The sequence below is a fragment of the Bombyx mori genome, chromosome 22, assembly GCF_030269925.1.
Source record: "Bombyx mori chromosome 22, ASM3026992v2".
Taxonomy (NCBI): Eukaryota; Metazoa; Arthropoda; class Insecta; order Lepidoptera; family Bombycidae; genus Bombyx; species Bombyx mori.
In genome coordinates, this window is record NC_085128.1 from 9,886,968 (window position 1) to 9,908,784 (window position 21,817).

General features: G+C 34.9%; 1 long non-coding RNA gene across 1 annotated transcript; it reads left to right on the forward strand.

The window, feature by feature from the left end:
- The first annotated feature begins 812 nt into the window (after nucleotides 1–812).
- On the forward strand, nucleotides 813–2,771 carry LOC134200990 (uncharacterized). The gene is made up of 2 exons (XR_009976130.1): nucleotides 813–1,094; nucleotides 2,525–2,771. It is a non-coding gene; the product is annotated as an uncharacterized LOC134200990 (long non-coding RNA).
- The last annotated feature ends 19,046 nt before the right edge of the window (nucleotides 2,772–21,817 follow it).

Below are 21,817 nucleotides of genomic sequence, written 5' to 3' on the forward strand. Positions count from 1 at the left end.
AAACAGACTAAAATAATTTCAAAGATGTTGTGTTTTATGTTCTAACTCTTTGTGAGCCACCACCATTTTTTATTTTCATTATATTTTTTCTGTGTATAGAAACACCTAATTCTGCTGTTTAAAATAGAAAATCTAATCTAATTGAAAATCTTTAGTGACATTATAAAGTTACTGTATTAATGTTTTGGTTAAAATTGCCATTACACTCTTTAATTAAAACTATAGGGCAGTATACATATCGTATTCTCGAATCTATTACATTTCAAAGTATTTACCCTTATAGAGAAAACCGTGCGTTTCTCGACAACCGCCCATCGTACGAATTCATATTGACCGAAATACAACATAGACACTTTGTTTTCATTTTCTCCCATTTATTTCTTTGCCTCGCTTATCTGGCTCCGAAACTACGAAAAATATATTATTATGCCGTTTCCCTTATGTAAGTTATTTTCGCAACTTACAATGAGATTGTGCTTAGTCTAGCATATCTGAAAAGTTTTGCCATCAAATTACCGTATTTTCATCGCTCGTTCGTGAACTGCAAAGATAAATGTCTGGAAATGGGTACGTGATATGTGGGTAGTCGTGTTCGTTTATTTCTCATACTACCTAATAATATGAAAAGTTGTACACAAAAGAATATGAACGTTATTGTTCGTTTGGATACATTATTTTATTCGATGATTAGAGTTGTGACAAATCTATCGTGTTTAATATAACTAGTGGTCCCCCGGTAGTCGAAATATAAGTTTGTACACTATTATGATTTTATTGTCAAAGAGTATTATACTTATTCACAGATTTCGCCAAGACTACACATTAGACCAATATTAATAAAGACAAAAATTTAATCTATTCTCAATTTCACCACAGACTATAAGCATTAAGAAAAGTTTGACATTAAACAAATAGTATACATGCGTCTGTGTGTGTCAAATACATGTCAAATACACCACGTGTGTAATGCTTTTTATATTGATTTAATGTATTTCTGTGCATAATAAGAAAAACAGTCTGCACTCTTTCTCTATATTATCTATAAGTGTGGGAAATTTCATACTCCTCCATCTGGGCATTTTTCGTAAAAAGGGGTATAAAGTTTTAGCTTTACGTATTAGTATACCTAGTCAGGTCATAAATTCTGTCACATGTTTAATGTAAAATAATGGAACATGTTTATTCATTATGTAACCATTCATATACCAAAATGAACTTAACAAAACATAGATTCTTATGGCACTAAAGTTTATTCAAAATGACCTCCGTGATTTTGAATACAGGCCTTCAATCTGCGCGGCCAGTCGTCTATCGCAGCATGAACGAGGTCCATGTCAATATCGGCGGCTGCCTTAATCAAGGATGTCTTGAGTGACTCCAAATTGGGATGAGGCTTTGAGCACGCCTTTTCCTCCAAGTGTTGCCATATCTTGTAATCTAACGGATTGAAATCTGGACTGGAGGAGGGCCAGTCTTCGTGCCAGATGAAGTCGATTTCACGCGCCGCCAGCCAGTCTTGTGTGCTCTTCGCTCTATGAGCTGGCACCGAACCTTGTTGGAATACCCAGTGCCTGTTATTGAACATGGTATGAGAAACAGGTTCCACAAGGTTCGTCAGGACTGTATTTTGATACACAACTGCATTCGTTTTTACACCTTTCTCACAAAAATGTACCTCTGTTAAGCCCCAATAAGAAACTCCCAACCATACCATGAGCGAGGATGGAAAATGACCTCGTTGGACACGCGGAGTACGGTTGCTCGCTTCTTCACTACTGTGTGCGTACACCTTATCATTTTGTTTGTTGTAGCTCTCTTCTACGGTAAAAATTTTTTCATCCGAAAAAAGAATTTCCCGATATTTTTTTCCCGCGTACCGCTTCAACAAAGCGCGGCATCTCTTGAGTCTCAGGTCCATTAGACGAGCATTCAAACGATGTCCTGTTTTTCTTCGATATGCCCGAAGCCCTAAGTCTTCATTTAACACCCTTTTCACCGTGGTTCTGCTTAACCCAATCTGAAGGGCCAACAGTTTCTGCTTACGTTTAGGATTTCTTTGAATTCGCGCCTTCACAGCTTTTGTCACTGCTGGAGTACTAACAGACCGAGGGCGACCACTTCTTGACCAGTCATCTACACTACAGTCTTCATTGTATCGTTTGATGGTACGATGAACGAATCTTTTGTTTATATTCAAATTTTTCAGTATGTTAAAAATTTTAATTGGCGCGTAACCGCAACGATGCAATGCATTAACTGCAACACGGTCTTCTTTAAGCGTCCACTCCATATTTAAAATTGAGTAAAATTCTAAAAGTTATACATTTTTATTTTCATGAACAATTCGGAATTCGAATTCAATAAACTTTTTTGGGGCCAACATTCTAAAAGAAAAGTTTTTACTGTGTGACAATACTTATGACCTGACTAGTTATAGATATGTTCATTACAATTATCATATTTTAAAATAACATTTCTAGGATGATTTGTATATTATGTTGAATATTTTCCATCTATGTTTCAGACATTAAAGCAGACAGCAAGCCTTGAAAACTTAATAAGTGATTTGAAGTATTTTCAGCAGTTTTTTATTTTTTTTATTTTTTTGTTTTTTATTTAAGTTTTTTTTTTCAACAATGTTTTTGTTGTGTTCATGTTCAACAATGTTTGTCAACAATGTTATTGTCTTACTACGTTGCGAATAGGCCACAATTTTACTTCATCAGATCGTTTCGCGTTAAAGTGTGCTTAATAAATTTTTTATCAAACCATGTTTTTTTTTATTTTTTTTTTTTTTTTATAGCTTACATGGTTGGACGAACTCACAGCCCAACTGTTGTTAAGTAGTCACTGGTCCCGTACTAAGTTCGTAAAGAACTTGTGTTACAAATACCAGATAACGGAAATAAATGTAAGATTTTTATTATACTCATACATATATTTAATATACATCCATAACTCTGGGAAATACATTTTATATTTATCATACAAATATCCTCCCTTGGCGGGATTCGAACCCGTGACCCCATTGTGTAGTGACCATGTCATTTACCACTACACCAGATGGCCGTTCTATCGAATCTAAGAGTTTTAAAAAAACTATGTTCTTTACATGTGAAAGTTCCTATAGCATATACTTTTTTGTATACTCAAACCACAAAATAACACAATCCTAAAAATAATGTGCAGTATAATATAACTGTCATTAAAGTCCAGGCATACGTCGGTCGTAAACAGAAAAAAATTGTATTAGTCAATAATTAGCTGGTACAGTAGTTGATTTTTTCATATTTACAAAATCTGACCAGAGTCTATTGAACATGTCCATATTATTATATTGTGATAATATACATATAATTTCGCTGTACCATTCCAGAATTTAATAAGATCCATAATAAGGAATTTCTTGGTGAAGAATTATCCAATTACTTACTCGTCTTAGATTTACAAACGATTGTAAGTAAACAAGCGTATTTCGTTCATGATTACAAAAATAAAACAGCTTATCAATCTTGGGCTTTGAAATGAAAACCTCATTTGGTTTAAGAATAAATAATGGTAAGTCGTTCACGCCCAAGAACATTTAAAGAGTAACTCAGGTTAGTAATTCAGCCGTGTTACTACTATACATATTATCGAGTGTCGAAAGGAGTTTATCTAAGCTTTAAAGTCTGCATAAATGTCTGAAGAAAATAAGAAAACATTTTCTTATCCAGTTTCGATTACGCCTGTGATTTTCTAGGACGCGCGACACACCGCAATGCCGCCAACAAAAAGAATGTACCACGTAGTATAGTTTATGGCGAAGAATACATTCGCCTTTCTTGTAATAAAAAGCGCTGTAGAGTCAAGATCCATTTACAATGCATAGTGAAGTTCATGAGCGCTATCAAATAATAGCTAATTTAATTAAAAACACTGACCCATATTGTGGATTCGTTTGCCTCTGAAGAGTAATAAAAAGTTAAGCGACTATGAAATATATCGCAAGCGGAGTCAAACATGTCTTTTCAAAGGCAAAACCTTCTTCTAACTAGGCCAAGGAGATAGCAATGTGCAATCATTCGCTGCGTTCATTTAAGTATTCAACTTTTTTTTTTCAAAATAGACTATGTAACTATGTAACGTTTGTTTGAGAGACACGTTCCCAAAAGGCAAGGACTCACGTATTGATAAAGATATGTATACGTGACTATGTCAAGTTTCTGATTTTTTTCGTGTTTTATATTTTAGCTCCTTGTATTACTCTATGATCGAGGCGTTTTTTTTATTACATAGGTAGATGAACAGGCTCACCGCCCGCCTAATACACAGTTGTCATCGGAACCCATAGACATCGAAATTTTTTATGATTGATGGATTACTGGTGGCCCGAAGGCCTTTCCAGTTTCACCAGGACAGGTGGGCGAGCAAAGGCTCAGCCAGGAGGGGTGGGATTTGCTAACAGCTACCCGAGCGCCTCCGAAGGAGACCTAACAGCTCAAGAGCAGCTGCTTCGCGAATGAATCTACTACCGGATCGGAATTGCGGCATCGAAATATAGGGAAGAGATAATATCGGGAAAAGATAGGGTTGTCCTATTCTTTGCCGATATCACACAGCCAAAGAACGTAAAAGACGATTAGAATATTGGTTATACTGTAGTGATTTTAAATTAATTGAGAAATACAGAAGTGTCAATGAAGTTTATCCATTTAAAAATTTTATCTATCTTTAATAGAAAAAGAAAACTTTTTTACACAGAAAACTTTAGGTAGTTTTCAAATTGAAGAAAATAACCTGATTTCAGAAAAATTAACATCGTATGAAATTTTATTTTATGTAATCCAATTAGTACTAGAAAAATTATTTTAACTAAAAACACTGATTTCGGCCGTCGCTTTTAAAAGAATTTGATACAAATAAGAAATCTGCTTAAAGCGTTCCGAAAGACCAAAATGATTTACATTAATAATCTTCTCAAAAGATTTTATGTTAGACTACGTCCGGAAGCGGCAATGTCATTTTCGTTTTATAGATAATGTACGTGAAATACATTTTTTACCCTGCAATTTCAGGTGGTCTTAAAAACAGAACTTGTTTTTTATCTTTTTGCGATAATATAATAATTATTTTGTTATTTAAAACATGTAGTATGTAGTTGTATTGCTAATAATAGCAACGATTAAAAATAAAATATTAGTTAAATTTATTTTGTAACGGCTTATAACGCACATGAGTTTGCTGAACATTTTAATGATAACCATTTTTAAACATGCTTAGGGAATGATCTCACGCTCGACCGTATTGAGTGGTAACCGAAGCCGTTTGATTTTACAGCCTGAATGCTAGCTGCCTTGAGACATGAGACCAAAGTCTAAATTGTATTAAAAAAAGTCAAATAATTAAATCGGCGGTAACTACCTAAATACTAATAAAAGGAGTCGTCATGGCCTAAAGCAGAAGACGCCCGGTGCATTGATATCGAGTGATGCGACTGTGCCAATGTTCGAATCCCGCAGGCAGTTACCAATTTTTTGTAATGAAATACGTACTTAACACATGTTCGCGAATGACTCCACGATGAAGTAGTAACATTGTGTAATAAAACGAAATCCGCGAAAAAAAATAATTAATTATTGGTAGGACTTGTTGTCAGCAATCACGGGTACTTACTGCTACCCTGTCTATATCTGTCCTGAAGTAGCAATGCATTTCAGTTTTCAGGTTTTTTTCCTACCTAAGCTGATAGCCTTGAGAGGCTATTTCAGCGTAACCTTAACTAGTAGGTGAGCTCACGGGGCTCAAACCTGACGACGTTGCTAACACGAACCCTAGGAAGAGCCGTGCTTCGCAGAATCTACCACCGGATCGGAAACGCGACCTACTGAGAAGATCTGGCGAGAATCTCAGTGGACTGTGTCTCTGTATTAATTTACTCGTCGAGCCCTTCGCGCAATTCGGGTTCGACGAGAATGATGATCGGGCTTGCAGGGTGGGTCAGCCATTGTACGATATAATAATTTGAAACTTACAACTCATGTTTGAACTTTCAAAGTGTGGCACCTTCGTTGATATCTATGCGCTCCGATAACCTTAGGCTTATGTTAGGTTACACACCTAAGCAATAAAAAAAAACAGTAAATAAAAGTCTGTTTAAAAAAATACATATTATTTAATTGTAAACTGGAACTGACCTTTTCATCGAACTACCGTATAATCGCATGACTGAATCCACCAGTCATCTTACTCATTGCTTAGACCATAGATAATACACATAAATTAGTTATAGATAGGCAACTCAAGAAATCAACAAAAATATTTACGGGCGTCGGCCACTAGATGGCTTCGCTTCGATTAGTTTCTCGTTGCTCCTGTAGGTAGCAGTAACATATTACCTATCCTATATTTTGTTTTCAATAAAGGATTTTGTAAATTTCCTACAACAAATAAAGACTTGTATGATTTTTTTATTTTTTTATTTTCTGTGTTTGGTTATACAATTATTAATTGCCTTAATTTCAACAGCATATAAGTTTAAGGGCATCTGCTACAAGATGTCGCTAGTTTCCATACAAAAAATATTTGTCTTAAAGTATCGCAATTTCAGGACCCTGGCTTAGACGCGGATGCATCAAGCATACGACCTGTAGTCCGTAAAAAATATAATATATTTTTTTGTTTCAGAGCCTCCGGAGTGGGGTCCGAAACTGGTTTCAGATAGATCGTGGTATGGGGTCGGTTCTACATTACACGCTACGTGCGCTACCCCTCCATCGTATCCACCAGCTAACTTGACATTTGCACTCAACGGACTGGAGGTTCATTATTTTTATATATATTTAGAAAAAAAAAAGTTTTTTTGTTGAATAAAGACAGATGAGAGCTCACATGAGGCCCGGTGTTACCGAAACCTATAGAAAGTACAATCTAAATGTTGCTGCCTAATTTGCGATATGCGATGCGATATAGCTGCAATGTATTTCGTTTCTAAAGTTCATTCAATAAGGAAAACATAAATGCTACCGTTCAAAGATAAGTATTTTTAGTAAATTTTACGATTTAATCTTGCGTTTATCATTATTATTTTATTATTTCGTTTCAAATACTTTACAGATTTCGTGGTCGTGGACGACTATGGTGTTATTCGTCGATGTTTAAGCATTTTTCTTTTCTAATTCTTAATTAATTTTCTAAATAAAATATTTATTTAACATAGAAATCTTAACGTTATCACCATTTTAAGGTGTTCTCCAATAAACGTGGTAATAACAAAATTAATACAGTTATATTAATATATTATAATTGAATAACTCTGCTAGTTCTAGTACGTTTAATTAAGGATAATCCAATATAATAGGGACTTCAATCATGTATATTTGGAGTTCGTATCTAGGTTAATAAAATACCTGTGTCGTTCGATGTATAAACCAACAAATACTATTAATTTGTTTATCTAGGTCACGAATAGGGCCAAAATCACAAGAAAACATTAATGTAGCTTCCAACACGACTCACAACATTATCTAAATACACATATTCAGGTCAGCGGGTTAAGTGGCTGGTATTAAATTGAACGAATAGAGACAATTTCAGGCGATCTATTTTTCAATAGATACTTTTATATTTACCGATTATACAGTTGAAATACAACTGCGGACAGAATTATTTAAACTAAAATCACGTTGATCTATTTGAAACTGATTAAACACAAGTAATCAAATATAGTTTTGAAAAAATAAATGTATTTTGCTGGTGGTAGGACCTCTTGAGAGTCCGCACGGGTAGGTACCACCACCCTGCCTATTTCTGCCGTGAAGCAGTAATGCGTTTCGGTTTAAAGGGTGGGGCAGCCGTTGTAACTATACTGAGATCTTAGAACTTATGTCCCAAGGTGGGTGGCGCATTTACGTTGTAGATGTCTATGGGCTCCAGTGACCACTTAACACCAGGTGGGCTGTGAGCTCGTCCACCCATCTAAGCAATAAAAAAAAAATTCAAGATAAAAAGAGTTTTTCAATGAAACCTTTCGGTATACGGAGAGTTGATTTTACGTAATATGGAAACACAAAATTAAATCGCCTTTATGGATTAATGTCACAGTAACAGAATGTGCATTCGATCAACATCCAACAGAATGGCGTCCGAACTCCGACAGAGGTCTGTGATGCTCGTGAGAGAACAATAGCATTGTACGTAGTCACTTTGACGCAGCAGTTGTTTTTGCCAGTACCCAGGCCCGCTGCCTACACGAGTTCATTAATCACAAAGCAGCCCTGTTAGATAAGCTTTAAGCGAAGCTCCTTTATCTTATGCGGGCCGCGTCTAAGAGATTTCCGACCACGCAGCGTGAAACGCTAGATTTATGGAAACAATTTTTCTAGGTCGAGACAGAGCTAGCCGTTCACATGTTGCCGGCTTGGTTCAAATGGGATCCGCCGCCTAAAGTTGAAACGACGACAACAGACGCTCCCGACCAGGACTTCAATTTTTTTCACGACGACAGTAACTTACAATATTTAGACGAGTCTTATATAAATCTTCACAAAGAAGAAATACGGAGGCCTCCGAAAGAGAACTCGAAAGTAACATACGAGAGAACCGGTCCTGATTATAGATTACCAACTGTCAGTGAGCTGTCGTTTGTGGTCCAGAACGAAGCGTTCGAGCGCGGCAGTTTGCGACTGACCTGTATCGCGAGTATATACAACTTGTACGCCTCTCGCTCTGAACTAATTTTCGATATGGAGCAGCCTGAAGTCGCGTCGGTATTAGGTGTCCGAAATAGTGCGCTCGGTAAGTGCATTCGATATTATACGTGTCGTGGTTAAAATCAATGAATTTAAAAACCACTGGTAACTGTACAACCAAAAAATTGTTTGATGTCACGTTGTAAATTGCATAAATACATTAATGGTTTTCAATCAGTCGATGCCAAATACTGCCAATCAAATATTCAAAACTGGTCGTCTGATGTCGGGCTCGCGTTTTAAAATAGATGTTTTTTATGAATATTTTATTTGTTCCAGATTCAACGTCACGCAGTATGTACCGAACAACAATAAGTGCTTTGTTAATATTTTACGTCATCCGGTAGTTTGTTCCAAATTAATTTCTAGAATTTATAAATGATTTTATGTCATCTTATTTTTTGTACAAAATATTGTCAGTGACATATCCATAATTTTATATATTAGATTACTCATTCTTTGTGAATATGATTTGTACAAACAAACCTTTTAAAGGAAAGAAGTTTATGAAACTATTGAAATGTTAAAAATTCTTAAACTGTTAGCTATAGCTATAGCGGGGAGTTGGCCAAAGTTAGGTAACGAATATAAAAGAATTTTACATAATTATGGCATTGTAAATAACATGTGATAGAAAAATTCGTAGAATATTTTAAAATATTATTTTGAAAATATGTGAGTTTATTTTTAATAATTCCACTACTCGCAAATAAAACGTTTACGACGATCATCTAATTAATATTTGAACGGAAGTTAATTAATTAATGGGGAACTTTTAAGCCCTTTGCTAAAGACTGATGAATAAAAATATTCCACTTGAATACATTTAATTTCCGTGAGAGAATGCGTATTCTATTATAAACACAAAATAGGTACTCATTCAAGTTTATCTAAATATTATCTTTACGTTTTACGAATTTCTATTTGATGTTTGATGCAATATTGCAATTTGTATATTAAGGTGTCAATAATTTGAAATGTAACACACTTGTAAATATTACATTGTAGTACGTAATTAATTGTAAAATTCAATATATTAAACGAAGATGTTAAATTTAATATAATGCAGTTTTATTTCTGTGGAATGAAGATACAGTATAATAGTTATAAAATAAATAAACCGACATTAAAAATCACCACCCCAAGACTCATTTTCGTATATAGAGGAAGATATACAGAGAGAGGACTCTAACAATTAATTCCTAATAACAAAAGTTTGCACACAACACATAAGTAAGGGAAATTAATATGAACACAACCAACCCAAAGGCCTTATCTTATAATAATATCAGCCAGGAAATAACAGAACAATTTTGTCTTGGAAGAGTTCCACATAATCCTCAATCAATCATAACAAGAGATTGAGTTCACAATAAACAGTAGAAAATCTAACCATTATCCCTATGGAGGGAAACATTTATTGAGCAGTTATATGAAGGAGATAATGGATTATTCAAGTTGGAATGAACCGTGACGTATGAGTTACGTACCTACTTTGTTGTTGTTGGAGAAATATTTGATGTATCGGTGTCTCATTGTAACTCAATATGGACCTACTTTTAATTGTGTAAGAAACTCTTATAACAACGAACAGAATACAAAAGTCTATATGGACATTTAATATGTTTTTGTGTTTTATTCAAGCTATAGTTAAAGGATTTCGAAGAATACTTTTCCCATTTACTTAATATTATGAAAGTAGCTCTTTTATTTAATTTTATTGTTTTTTTTTACGGCCATTTTATTTTAATTGTTACGAAAGTCGTTAAGAACTTGAAAGATTTTGGCTATTTTCTTAATTGGAAGGTGGTATCGTTAGAGTTTAAACGTGATGAATCAAAATGTACTAAATTATTTTGTGTTGTAGATTAACAAGACCAAAAGGACAAATATGAATCTAAATTAAGTATATAAAAATGAATTGCTGTTCGTTAGTCTCGCTAAAACTCGAGAACGACTGGACCGATTTGGTTAATTTTAGTCTTGAATTATTTGTGGAAATCCAGAAAAGGTTTAAAAGTTAAATAAATATGAAAATGCTTGGAATTAAATAAATATAACAATTTTGTTTTTCCTTTGATGTGTCCCCCGTCGGACGGATTCATTTTGTTTGTTTTAAGTTTATTTTATAGAAAAGCTTAGGTCTTTTATTTATCGATTGAGGCACTACGAAGTCTGCTGGGTCAGCTAGTTTAAAATAAAAATACAAAGTGTAAGTAAGTAACTTTCACTAAAAAAAACCTTCAATGAAAAAAGAGAAAGCATTAAATGCAAGCTCGATGAGTTTATTTAACTATATATGTATCCAATTGTTTTATAGCTCATTGTTTATTAAGGACAGCCCTAAGCAGTAGAAAGTGGCTTGACCACGCCCCTGGCACTACTGACCTGGATAATGACCACTCACCATTTATGACGCTTGATTGCCTGGTTATAATGGCAATACAAAAATTACAGACCTGTATTCCAAGTTTATCATTATACTAGCTCAATGGCATCATATTTGTATTACCTTTTTCTCTATATTATATATTTAAGTTCCTGTGTCCCCTAGATAAGTTGAGGGCATCCACACTGCTAGCCATCTCGCTTCAATCTCGCCAAAGATTTTCCGATGACCTTCGCTTTTACTACGAAAGTCTGCCACCAGCTCCGCTTAAACCTGTGAGTTACATATTTTTTTTCGCTTAGATGGGTGGACAAGCTCACAGCTCACCTGGTGTTAAGTGGTTACAGGAGCCCATAGACATCTACAACGTAAATGCGCCACCCACCTTGAGATACAAGTACTAAGGTCTAAAGTATAGTTACAACGGCTGCCCCACCCTTCAAACCGAAACGCATTACTGCTTCACGGCTGGGGTGGTGCTACCTACCCGTGCGGACTGACAAGAGGTCCTACCACCAGTAATTACGCAAATTATAATTTTGCGGGATTGATTCTTATTACACGATATTATTCCTTCACCGTGGAAGTCAATCGTGGATACATATTTGTTGAGTACGTATTTCATTAGAAAAATTGATACCCGCCTGGAATTCGAACACCGGTGCATCGCTCAACACGAATGCACCGGACGTCTTATCCTTTAGGCCACGACGACTTCAAAATACCCATTATGAAATTTTTGTAACGATACAACATTAGAAATGCCTCAAAATTTAAAGTGAAAAATGCTTAAATAAATAGGTACAAGAAAGGCTACTGAAAAATATAAGAAAAGAATTGGCGTTGGATAAGTGAACGCAATCACTAGAAGTATAAAATATAATTAAAAAAAAAAACACTATCCGCTTTCTTTTTGCATTTGACTCTTGCGTTCGTTCTGTTCGACTGGAAATGATCGAAAACAATTAGTGTCTTTGTATAAATAATATACTTTTATTACAATAATACTTACTATTTTTATAGCATAGCTGTCATGTTTAGGTAAGTGCTAATAAATAAAAATACATTAATCGATTCCTTGATTGAGAATATTTAGTGAAACCAACTTAAATGTTATGGAAACTCGGAAAATGCTTGTAAATTTAGTTAAGTTAATAATTAAATTTGAAACCTAAATTCAAGGAATAATTAACTGTTCTGAAAGCTCATGAGATTAACTAAGTGCTTAAAGTGTTTAAAACGACTATCTATAATCTAGATTAACGATCAGAAACTCCTTGTAGGCACAAAACTCTCACACGGACAATGGTAGTAAGTGTGATAAGTAGTTGGGTCAATATCATCTTGCATCGTACCTACTTCAAGAACTCAAGAATAAGTCTAAAATGACGTTTTCGACTTCAACAAAAAACAAAGATTGCAGTTAAACAATTAGTTTTTTGGTCTATATTTTATTGTATGTTTCTGTTCATATATTTCAAATCTATTTATGCAAATGACTGGATGAGTCAGTGACTTGAAATTTCAATAGTATTATAACTCTGAGCTCTCAATCATTGCATTACTCACAATTGAGGCAGTCAGCGCAAAAGTGGCCTAATCTTATCATAGTTAGTATGGAGATAATGAGGTTGGAATTTACTTTTACACTGCTTCGTAGGCAAAATCAATACGCGCAAAAATAATGCTTACTAAGCCATCTGTTCTCTATGGGTGAGACTAGGGATATGCCGGTTTTGCATCAAAATTTATTATGTTTTAAATAAATTGCAATATATAAGCACGAATACGAAAAATTGTGGGTTAGGCCACTTTTGCACTGACGGTCTCAATTACGTGACTAAAATCGAAACGTAGTAATATATATTATATAGGTATATATGAAATTTTTAAAATGGATTTACGTATTTTATTTAAATCGTGAGTGGTAGACATTATTAAAGTATCCGAGCCAACTATGTGCTGTTGGTTTGTCTTCGTTACAGAGAGCTGATTAATTTATGACACCCAACACCTGCGCGATGAAATTTGGCATGTGAAACACGTTCAAGCATAAACCACAACCAGCCAAAGTGGACGGGCTTTAGTGTTTCTGAGTACATCCCGGGAATAACAAACCAATATAGGCTTGTATAAATAAGGTTTATACACCACACAAGGAACTGAAGCACCACCTTATATCTGTTAAGTGGAAAATATCGACTATCGCCTCGACGATCTGTTGGTCGGGCGTCCTAGAGGTAGCGCTGCGAGTCTGGTTAAGGTTTACCCCCTTACCCCACTTGGGTTTTGACCCCAAGCGGAGAACGGACGTCGGTGAGAGAGTACAATAGGATTTGTTTGGTGCAGTAGGGCTCTAAAAATATCCTTGGGCCCACGGTCTGCTCCCAACATCTACAGACCGTCAAGTCCCACATATCACGTGTGCCCCCTATGCGCGGACAGCTCGTGAAAGGTTAGGCTCCTACCCAAAAATATCTTGGAACATATATCTTTAAATACCTGACGTCACTGGAATGTGATTGTAGCCTATACTAAGCAGACTAAGAGACACATTGTGGTTAAAGTTATCACTATAGTGCGGATGTCAAAAATAAGCATGTAGTGCATGCAATTTGTCAACAATCAACATGCCCTGAAGAGCGGTGCCCACTACTTTATAACACCGAAAAAAATTTAAATGTTCGGTTAACAATATTAATTACCATAAGTATGCGAGGGCATCGAAATAAAAAGAAACACCCTAACTTTAACAGTGTATTGTGGGCTCTGATCTAACATCTGGAATCTTGATGATGTCCCAAGTAAAAATCTGCCAAACCATAAGATACTGTTTATTATTTCTGTGTTTATATCTCAAATAATATATTTTTTTTTTTAATATTCGACGGACGTTAGCACAATATTCCAATGTAAACGAATAACGCCGTAGTCGTCCGTGACAACGAAAACTCGAACGTATTGGGAACGTCGGAAATAATAAAATAGAATAAACAACGCGATATTGAATCGTAAAGGTAGATTTAATAATGGACAAAAATCAAAAAACAATAATAAAAGTGGGACACACGAATAATAAGCAGCAATCACGTGTAGCTGTCATTGAGAAACTTCACCCAACGGTTCATATTATGTTCTAACTATAAGACTAGCCCAGAATAGCTTCATATTATTATAGATAGATGACAACTAGACACTCTCATTGCATTTGATTTTGGGTGGACACCAGAACCTATAGCCGCCGCATCGGGAAGACTTATACCACTTTTCAAACCTGAAAAGCAACTACCATCAGTAATTACGCAAGCCTATAAGTTTCATAGTTTGAATCTCAGTGTACTGTATACCTGTAAGTCGTTCGAAAACACATGTTTAATGTATGCTTATTTAAAAAAAAAATGTTATTCAGTAATTGTATAGACAAGATTTGAGGTCTGACACAGTCGTATCGATCGATACAAATACAACGAGTCTTACTCTCTCGGTGACGTCAAATACTTTAAATAATTCACATGTGAAAATGTGCCACACGAGTGCACCGCACAAAACTCCACTACGAGTCTTTGTTCAATCCGAGAACACCATTGTCTGGGTACGTTCGTTAGGCTGTCTTTCATTTATACAGTCGCATTGATTGAAGCGAATCTATCGCTCTATAGTCCTATCGTCTACTCATTGATTATTCGTTCAACTCACTCCGGTTTCACCATTAGCAAACTTTGATGAGTCGTCTTCGAAACTTCAGCTTTTGTACGAACGTAAAATGTTTGTGTGATTGAGGGAGATCTTTATTTTAAATGAAAAGTGAACCGAAGCAATTAATAGTCTTACAATATCTGAATTCAGGGAATCAACAACATCTTATTAATTTCGAATGGTTTTGGTATTTGTCCTTTGAGATCTAAGCCTTCCGAATCGCTTTCTGATTTACTAGTAAAATAGTATCGCCATTGTTCCCATTTTAGAGTAGATTTTACTACAGTATCTTCAAGTTAATATAGATATTGCACGAGAAAAATGGATATACTTTATAGTTAAATTTATCCAAAATCACAGAATAATCAAGCATTACCGGGTTTCACTAATACATATAATATTATAAAACTGGATGAGCTAACTAAAATGCAGTGACATGTAGTTCAATTAGATCAAATATCTCTAATATTAATTAAAAATAAGAAACCCAGAGATTCCACTGTGTTTTATTTTTGTAAAGAAAAAGTGGAATCACAAAATGAAGGGTTTTTATTCAGCAAGTTTCTGTACCTCAGAAGTGCTTTTAAAAGCAAAGTTGAATTTCATTTGAAGCCTTGACCCTCGTTTGGTTCATTACTAAAAGCCTGTCATGTGGCTTTTAGTTTACAGCTTGTAGAAAAGATAATAAAATACGGGGTACGATTAACTTGTTCTAAATACAAAATTGAATAGTTAATTTACATTATCGATAAGTTGTTAAGCACAAACAACAATATTGGGTTATTGAAATATAAAACATTTTGTGAAAACAATATAGACATGTGATGAGACGAAATGAAAATGAGATTGGTAAGAAAATATTAACTATGAATGTGGAAGGATATAGAGGAAGAGGTAGACCTAAGAAGAAATGGATGGATTGCGTGAAAGACGATATGGGTAAGAGAGGAGTGAGCGAAGAAATGGTATATGATAGAAGAGTATGGAGGAGAAAACATGTTGCGCCGACTTCAGGTAACTGGGAGAAGGGCAGGATAATGATGATATAAATTACGCAATCATGGCTAGTTGTTTACTTGTTCAATTTTTTTTTATTCTTCTGAATTTACAGACGAACTCACAGCTCACTTGCGTAATCAAACTGTAAGCACGCAAAAACGTATGCAACGTTAAGCACAGAAACACAATAAACAAACATTCAGAATTAGAAGATTTAAATTGAATTTTGAGCGTTTAAGCTAACCTCGGAGCCCACTCGTTGCGTATTCAAGGTCGGGTGCGATTTAAACCGAAACGAAATCCTTCGGAGAATTTGAAATAATCTGAAAATTTTGATCAGTACGTTTAACAACATTTTTAGCTATTTTGAACCTTTTGTGGATTCATTGGGTCGTCAATAACTTGTGGCATACTTGTTTCGATTAGCTCTTCAAATTTAATTTCTAGTGATTCAGAATACAAATAAAATAACATTAAATTGGTTTTATCAGTAAATCTCTCTCTTGAACTATCTAAATTTGTTTTAAGAGAACTTTGAAAATTAAAAAAGGCGCACAAAAAATCGTCTCCTTTTCTTTAAACACAAAAAAGCTATATTTTTACGTTTCATTTCACACAAAACGAACTAATATCTAGTATCCTGTGGTCTGGTAAATTGTTTGACTTGGGTTTTCATTTTCACTTGGGTAGTCGTCTGTGATCACAAAAACTTTAAAGTATATATTTGGTAGGCAGTGGCTTGGCTCTGCCCTTGGCATTGCTGACGTCCACGGTTGAGCGACGGTAACCACTTGCCATCAGGTGGGCTGTATGCTCGTTTGCATACAAAGATAATAAAAAAAATTATAAAAAAAAATCAAGACTTCGTAACTATTAACACAGTAATAAACTCAGTAAAAGTAGCTTTAATTACGTCGACGACTTACAAAAACCGTATAAAATATTAAAATAATACATAAATTACATCTGTCTTTGCTATGTGTCTGTTCGCTCGTTAAGGCCAAGTTTTTTAATTACAATGCCTGATCCCTAATTATTTTCGGGATCAAAACAGTAGAAATAGTTCAAAGTATTCATATTAAAGTAATTTTTAGACAAATTTTTAACGACTGCTACGGAGATTACAACTTTGAATAGGAAAAATATGCACCCGAGATGCGAAGAGACCGTGTATTGAATCACAAAAACACTTAGTTCATAAAACATCAATGACATTAATATGAATATATTCCATCAGTTCACAAAGCAAGTACTAAGCACAAATTTACTACGCAGATTTCATTGGATTTAGATTCACCTTTCCAGACAGAATCTTACGAGATCAACATATCAGCCTCAGCTTTGTGTTTCAACAGAAGCGAGCTTTCGACAGAATACTCTAACTTTCATCTAACAACAAAATATTCCTTTTGTATATTACAGAGAGAAAAAAAACATTATTCATTTCAAAATATTCAATGAATGCTTGCTACGAAAATCAAGGTAAAGTTGAAATTTGATATGAGGCAAAAACAAAAGGCCAGTTATGCCTCCCATTATTATCTATTTGGAAAATATATTACTAAACTGCTGTCACTAATTCGTGTGAAACATTCAAGGAATCGCTCAGACTACGCAAACTTTATAAGTCTTAAAACGAATGAAACAACAAGAAATTTTAACGTACATTTACCACGCAATGCTCGTACGAACAAAGAAGGTTATGAATTTGCCATGTAAATTTTATTGGCGCGTTTCAAAAAAAAAAAGGGACTTTTTCGTAAAATAATATCTCAGAAATGTCAACCCGCGTCAGTCACCGATGCCATTCTCAGGGCTGTGCTCTTGTATACCCAACGGATCCTGTTCATTATGACACGCTCGAAAATTCAAAGGATGTACTTCCAATCACAGCGTAATCGGGTCTTATGACATAAGTTTCAATGAGGCCCATATAAACGGGAGAGAACGTTATACATGACAGCAACATTATTGATTTAATTTTGTTATCAAAATTTTTCAAAAACTGTCAATAATTTTTACTAAACAAAGGTTACAGGAAAGGTTTAACTTTCACTATAAATGTTTTTTGTTATGCAAATAACTAGTAAATAAATAAGTTACCGCAAAGCTTTTATTTTTTAAGCATTATTACTTTCTTCCGTTACTTTTTAGATTAATACTTTTCCTTTTATAAAATTAAGCACTTAAAGCTTAAAGAAGATAATTCCAAAGTCAAATTAGGAAAATGTGTGATTTTTATTTATTTTTCGTACTGTCAAGATGAGTGAATCTAACGAAGAAAGAAATTCGATACATTTTAAAATCTTACTACAAAAAGGTAAATATGCAACGCAAGCCGCAAAATAAATTTGCGATGTTTATGGACCTAGTGCAGTGTCTGTGAGAGTAGCGTAAGTTTGGTTTAAGGGTTTTCAATCCGGAAATTTTGATGTCAAAGATGCACGTCGCTCTGGTCGCCCTATTACGGATAAAATGGATGCAATTTTTGAAAAAGTGGAGCAAGATCAGTATATGAGTAGTTACGACATAGCTAAAGAACTGGGAATCGACCAAAAAACAGTTTTGGCGCATTTGAAAAAAACTGGGTACATAAAAAAGCTCGATATTTAGGTACCTCACGAGCTCACTGAAAGAAACGAATGTCCCGTGTACTCATTTGTGATTATTTATTACGACGTAATGAAACCGAACCATTTTTGAAGAAGCTGATAACTGGTGATGAAAAGTGGATCACGTACGACAAGAACGTGTGAAAAAGGTCGTGGTCAAAAGCCGGTCGGGCTTCACAGACTGTGGCGAAACCCGGGTTAACTCGCAATAAGGTGATGCTGTGTGTGTGGTGGGATTGGAAGGGCATTATTCATTATGAGCTGTTACTATCAGGCAGGACCATCGATTCTGAACTCTACATAACTGATGAGATTAAAACAAGAAGTTGAGAGAAAGCGGCCGGAATCAACCAACAGAAGGGGTGTGGTTTTTCATCATGATAACGCTAGAGCTCACACATCTTTAGCCACTTAGCAAAAATTAAGAGAGCTTGGCTGGGAGGTGTTAATGCATCCACCGTATAGTCCTGACCTTACACCTTCAGATTTCCACCTGTTTCGGTCTCATCAGAATTCTTTAGGCAGTGTCAGGTTAACATCATGAGAGGACAATTGTCGCAGTATTTTGATCAGAATCCCCAAAATTTCTATAATAATGGGATCATGTCCCTATCTACAAGATGGCTAAAAGTTATAGAACAAAATAGTACCTACATACTTTAGTTAAATGTAAATAAAATATATTAAAAAATGTTGTGAATTTTCTTAAAAAAATCGATGAAACTTTTTCCCCAACCTATTGTGTATCGTTTATTATAAGATAGACTTACGTCCGGTGGCCTCTTGACTGTAAATATTATTATCAAATTACACTAACAAAAATATACGTTTATCAATCAAACATATACATATGTATATATTTTGTAACATGAGAGAAAAAGAGGCTCTGCATGTGAGGGTTTTATACGCTCTTAATATAATAATAATAATAAATTTTTATTTCAGAATTAAATTCGTGTTAGTAATACAACATTTTTCATAAAAAAAAGCAGGTCATTTTATTTATTTTACATTGACCATGGCTGGTCTTGAGCCAACATGGACTTCATTTCAGTGCCTCAGTATAGGGCAGCAATAGCGACTACCTATCGCGGCCAGGAGGCTGTTCTGTTTATTAATGATAGGAATAGTTATATTTTAGTATAGTTAGTGAAATAGTTAGTTAAATAGTTATCCAATTATGTGTTAAACTCAAATACGCTATTGCTCACATTTTCCAGCAAACCCCTTTCTCATTTTTGCTACATCCACGGATAAAACGCTTAGACAGTCACTCGTCTACACTTTTATTTAAAAAAATGGAGTTAATTATCATAGTAATCAACTTGAATTTATAAACTTAATCATATTCATTAGCTGAATACCGTTACTCATTGGTCCTAATAATTACTTTAGATTGTTTCCATTTCCAATTTATAGATGTTCTTTTTTTTATTGCTTAGATGGGTGAACGAGCTCACAGCCTACCTGGTGTTAAGTGGTTACTGGAGTCCATAGACATCCACAACGTAAATGCGCCACCCACCTTGAGATACAAGTTCTAAGGTCTCAAGTATAGCTACAACGGCTGCCTCATATTCAAACCGAAACGCAGTACTGCTTCACGGCAGAAATAGGCAGGGCGGTGGTACCTACCCGCGCGGACTCACAAGAGTTCCTACCACCAGTAATTACGCAAATTAAAATTTTGCGGGTTTCATTTTTATTACACGATTTTATTCCTTCACCGTGGAAGTCAATCGTGAACATTTGTTGAGTACGTATAACATTTGACGTATCGTAGTAAAATTTTGATGTAAATTACTGAGAATGTGTATTTTAATAGATATAAACATAAGGCATTCTGGTTTGTACAGTTTCTCAAAAGTTTATTAAACAACCTACTACATGCTTAATAATATTAACGCTTCTGTTGTTACGTTTTAGTTGTTCTTTGCGTTTCGAGTTTTCATAATAATTTTCCCGATTTTACCTTAAAATAGATTTTATATAACTTTTAAAATTCAGCAGTCGCTTTAATTCGAGCACAGATGTTAACATTTTTGCGTGCTTCAATTTACATTAAACTATATCAATGTTTGCGGGACTGAGGATCAATTACATGATAATGACATAGTCAATTTTAGATTGCGTAAGTAAAAACCAATTTACCATCGTAATGGATTTATAATGTAACGCATGTTTGATAACCATTTTCTCTGCTGAACTTTACTATCGTATGGAATTTGTCAAAGTAGAACAAATCAAACATGTCACAATAAATTCGGGCAAGGACACACTGGAAACTTTACGATTTTGCCTATAAACCAGATTCGATATTCCAACGAAAATCGGCCTCTTATAGCCCGGCCTAACCTCGATGACATACCGGCGTTGGCATTCGTGACTGGCGCCAATAAAACTTGACCACCAATGAGACATTCGTATTCATCTTCTTTCTGAACACACAAACTCTGAACTTTAACATAACAGTATTACGTGTTATTTTATTTTTGCGTGTCAAGAGAATCAATGTTAAGCAGCCGAAGGAAGTATGTAATTTTATTCTCTGAATTAGATTATTTTTTAATAAGCCTGAAAAAAATCCGAAATTAAATTATTTCATCCAGCATGGATGACCTCGCGTTCCAGTGGTGATACTAACTTCACCGTTTCACCTTACGTATCACATGAAAAAATATGCACGATGGCGATACCTTACCCGCGTGGGCTTACAATACGCCTTACCACGGAGCGATGATTGAGTGACGGGTGACATTCACGTAGTCATTGCCAATAGTCCCGCTAACTATTTCATGGTAACAGAGGTATCGAGAGCATAACAAGCCTTCAATTCAAAAACGCGATTATTGGTTAATAGTGTGCAGTAATGTAATTAATTTATTACCCAATATGAGTTGGATCATTGAATAGGTGCATACGACAATTAGTTTTGAGCTACGCAAAAAATGATATTTGAAATGCCATTCGTGAGTTTACCAAATAATTAACACAAAAGAATAGCAACAATTTTTACATCCACGAACTCGCCAAATCTAATTTCAAAGAAACATCGGCAACTTCAGAACGTATTTTTCACAGCCCTACCTTTTATGATTCCGAAACTAACTTCTCAAATATTTTTAATTAAGTTCGATATTCAAAACGAAGGCTTTATTATTTTAGGGATTTGTAATTAGTATTCAGAGGGAAAAATGCCGCAAGATTCCGTTAAGAATAGGCGAGTTAGAATATCAGCAAAGCAGTGCCGCTATCGGAAAGGACGCTAGAAATTTTTGGAATATTCCAATAAGCTGAAATCCTTAAATGGGTTCACTTTTATTAACTTTTTACGTCCTTTCAGCTTGAATGTAAGGATTGCGGAGTTTCTTAATTATATAACCAGTGTTTTT